Below are 4852 nucleotides of genomic sequence, written 5' to 3'. Positions count from 1 at the left end.
TCTAGCCATCGCCGCTCCATTTTTCATATATCCATTTGTCTTGTCTTGTTTCCATACACACCTGGTTTTCATTTCCCCAATCAATCTACTTGTATTTAACCCTCTGGTTCCCATCATGTTTTGTGTGTAACTGTTTCATGTTATGTGGTGTTAGTTTACACGCTTTACTTTTATGTTCTGTTTTTTGAGCGCGTTTGATTTATGACGTGCTCTCGTTTTTGGAACTATAATAAAAGTGTGCCTGTTCATTATACTCTGCTCTCCTGCACCTGACTTCTCCTCCAATACACCATTGACAATAGAATGCTTCTTTTACACTGTGACTTGTGAAACAACAGTGTTAGACTAATATCTTTGGTTGCGGCTCATATTTATGGGTTAATTGGGTGAAAAGGTTTCAAATGGAATGTAGGATGTGTGGGGGAGCTGTCTTTAGAAACACTGTTTTAGAGCAATGTGCATAAAAAGCAGAATGAACACAAAGATTACTGATTGAAACTGTCTCAAATCGGTGCAAACTATTTCAGTTGAATTCCAGCTCTTCCAGATTTCTGTTAGGTAGTTGTTCTGGCAGTGCACACTGTCTTGGCATTGTCTTTCAATTAGAATAGGGAGGAAACAGCAAATGAGACATTGATAAGAGAGTAACATTATTTGTATTATTAGTTGAATTTTAGCCATCTCGTTAATTGACTTTTCATCGCTTCCACGGAGGAGACGATTTCCCATCATGCACTCAGAGTGTATACTTGCATCTGGCTATCAGCACCTCTGCAGGCAGCGCTGTTCCAGGAAGAAACTCCATTTATGTTATGACTACAAAGACTGATTGAAATTGTGTGATCATTCCAATTTCACTTTGTGTATATGCTTGAGCTACTACAATGTACCCATGTTTAGCCTAAGGGAAGAGACATCTTTATTTTTATTAGACCTAGCCACCATAGTTTTGAATATCTTCATGGCCATTTTATGCAAACGTGTGTCAAAGCTGAATGGAAGTCAGTAGGGTGCCCTGGAATGAGACGTTCATTCGGCATTCTTTATTGGGGCGTTGGCATGTTGAGCAAGTTAGATATATGAGGGGAAAAGCCATCAAAACCCTGTATTTTATCACTTTTCTAATGAATTCATTGGGATATTTCCAGCTTGGCGTTCACCTCACATTTATTCTACTGTTTGACTCCTGGTTCACTGCTGTAAAATAAATGTGGAATACGTCCCTGCTGGTGGAATAAGTCCCTGCTGGTGGACTTTGAAACAACCCTTCGAAGAATGTGACAGTCACAGAATGGTCTGGTCGGTTATTAAGGAAATGCATGATTTTATTCTTGGATATTATTTCAGGTCGTTACAGTGCCCCAATTAAATGGTTATCTTGGTGTCTGATTTAATTTTAATTCTATCACTTCCATTTGATATAGAACATATTGCGGAGGTATTTTTCCCATTTCCACATTATGTGAAGTGAAATAGCATGACTTAGAAGTCTGTGGCTCCAAGTGTTCTTTATTCAAATTCAGTCGACTGTTTTCTAATGAAGGAAGATTGTATTTTCCTTGGGAAGATGAATCTGTTATTTTATAGAAGTCTCCAATACTATGTAACTTCCTCTTTGGTGCTCTTTCCAAGTCGATGTTAATCAAAATGAAACCCATCCCTCTCAGTCTGTCACACTTCATAAATCAGCTGTCCGCTATAGGTTTGCATATAAAATATTATCTTAAAAAGGGAATGTGTCAATTGGTGTGGTTGACTGTCATTTGAATTACCTCAAATACAGGTGAGAGGAGAAAGTCCAAGGATTCCACCTTCAACCCCATTCCATCTTCATAACATTATACTGAGGTCATTCAAATAACATTCCCATCATGCAATGCATGTAAAATACAGTATGCGTTACTGAAATGGCATGTTGGTGGATTTAAACAGCGGATGTAGGAGTAACGATGGTTATCTTGATGATAACAAAAATAACCACAGGAATGCTTTACAGATTGAACTTGAGATGACATCAAGACTTTAAGTAAAATGTGATACAACTACATCTGCTTATTAAAGGAAACTGAATATCCATGCCGTTCATCAATCAGACAATCAGTCAAAAATCCAGAGCAGTATATAATATTTCCAAACCATACTGCCAAGGAGTGTTCTTTACAAACAGAGACAAAGGAAAGACTGGTATCCAAGTAGAGGTTGACTTTGATTTGCAATCGGCACAGGTTTTCAATTCAACCAATAGTCATCGGTAAAGAACAATTTAGTGTAGTTTATGATTTTTAATGAAGACTTATTAAAGGCTTACAAAGTTGACATTTTGTTTACATTACCAAATATTTCGGCACAGTGGAAACATCAACCCACTGTCAACCCATTGGCCTCAGACATAGCCTAAGAAATTATAATTTAGGTTTGTTTTATATATTCTGGCTTCTAGTCACATGGCACAAGAGCCATAGAACCAGTGGGAACTCCTTGTCACACAAGTATGCCAAATGTAAGTTTGATCCATAATATGAATCACTTTTTTATAGCCACATGACCATTAGAAGTGACAATGACAGATTACTGTTAATTTGCAGCGCTGTTTTCAGAACAAAGCCTTCATTTGATAGAATGACCTGAGGTTGCCAGTTGTAAAAATCCAAAATAAGCACGATATTTATTTTCCTTGGTTTCTTGGACTGTGATTCCAGTGTTTATTTTTCTAAAACATCCACACTTGCTTACCTTCATGCATACCAAAGATGAATTATGGTTGAGTTTGGGTCTGTATTTGGTTTTAAACTGACACTGGTTTCATACTAAATGATTGTCAGTTCAACAAATGGCAGTAGACATATCCTTAGCAGTTTATTGGTGCATACAGTATTTAGCCAAATGAGTCAAAATGTCAGCATATTAATGGGTATGATAAAAGTTTGGCTTGTATTTTCATTTCCCTTAATTTTAACTCCCAAGGGAGAGACAAGGACGGCCAATACAGCACTCTTTCCTACTGACCTATTCTAATAGGAAAACAGCATTTTAAGTTAGTAAATTACACAGTTTGAACAGGACAAAGGGTATTGTGTAATATATGGGAAATAATGGTTCTAGTGATTTGACAGGGGGCAAAGCAATAGGTCATTTAAAATGTTACTAGGCCACATTTATTGCCAACGGTTTATGGACGCCACTTGACCTTCACTTAAAAGTATTTGTGGAAAATCAGGACAACATTGTAAAACAAGAGGTTAGTTATGATCAGGAGTTTAAGACATGAATATGTCCCAAGTCTGCACATATACTGTACAAGCGTGTAAACACTTTGTTTGATCAAATCCAATGAAATGGCTTTTAGATCCGTTTCATGTTTTTGGTCCACATCATCATGTTGTTGAATCTTATTTTTCATAATCATTGTGCCAGAGGATCAGTTGGATGTTTATTTTTAACTGTGGTATCCCACACATTCTCATTTCCTAGCCAGAGGGGAAAAAATCTAATTAACGGGTTTAGATGTTTTAAGGGCACTTCACTGTATCATTTTGGTACAGTGTCCTTCATAAAATATCATTCCAACCTTCTAAAATGTACTTTTGTATGGAAACATTGCAGTAATCATCCACTGGATATAAATTCAAACTCTATCCGATACCTGCTGTCATACCCTCTGTGTTATGCAGAGGCAAAATGAACATAGCTAATTATGTTAACCATTACACACCTACTTTATTCAAGCAGCTTGATGCTGGGAACTGGGAACTGATGGTGAGAGTTACATAGCAAACCCACATGAAGAACGCCATTACAGAGTGAAGCTGTCCTCGGTTTATAAAATAGTATTTTTCTGGTTGATCCCTTATTTAATGTATAAAGACAGGCCTGAAGTAGGATAAGTGTGGTGCACACAGTGTTTATGGCTGGATTAGTATAGCATCTGACTCTCACGTTTCACAACTGCAGAGGCTAAAAGACCTGTTTAACCATTAATATTTCATCTTCCTTCAGCCTAAGGCTGTAATTCATGTGATGTGGTGAAAGTAAACTGAACTAGGACATTCCAATGCAAAATAAGGTACAATATGGTCAGTACAGAAAGCTAAACACTGTATTTACCACCACTTTTCCAGATGTGTCAACGGGAAGCATGTGGATTTAGGCCAGTCATTGGTATTTGTACTTGGCTTGGACTTAATAGTGCCCCTGTGCGTCAATCAAGTAGTTCCCTTTGTTAGGTGGAGATCGTCTTAAAGCTGTCTCTCCTGGGGGAGCAGGCGCTTTTCATGTCCTTGAGTTCGGCTAATGGTTTGTCTTCCACTTATAGCAACACGTTTGACTTGGGCCGTTACCTTAATTGGAGGCTCGTCTGGGATTTATTCATCAATCTATCTTTTTATAGATGGCCTGATCTCTGATCTCTTTTAAGAATTCATCTAATCATCTACAATCTACCATAAAGATACAATTATCTTTAACTAATCTTTTTTGCACCTACAATACCACATTTCTAGAGGGCACCCACAATTCTTTGCATCACAATGATTGTCGGCAGTATTATAGTCACGCAAGTTGATGTGGCTATAGTATGCATTAGTTGAAGCTCAATAAATTCGCAAATCAACAAATCAACTTCACAAATCAACTCGTCATGATCCGTCTGGCCGTTACCCAGAACCACTATACCGGATTTTTGACAGGGTTGTTATCAATGGGGTCTTCTAGATGTCAAATTAATGTGACCGTTAGACTTAGATCCATTTGGACTAAAAAAGTTTGTAGTTTTTCTTAAATTCACAATTTATTGCTCTCACATGCACATTTCTGCCCAATCAAAACCAACGATTTGCTACCTTTTTCTAGCATT

This window comes from Salvelinus fontinalis, chromosome 6 (assembly GCF_029448725.1).
Source record: "Salvelinus fontinalis isolate EN_2023a chromosome 6, ASM2944872v1, whole genome shotgun sequence".
Lineage (NCBI taxonomy): Eukaryota > Metazoa > Chordata > Actinopteri > Salmoniformes > Salmonidae > Salvelinus > Salvelinus fontinalis.
Note: the sequence above shows the minus strand (reverse complement) of the source record.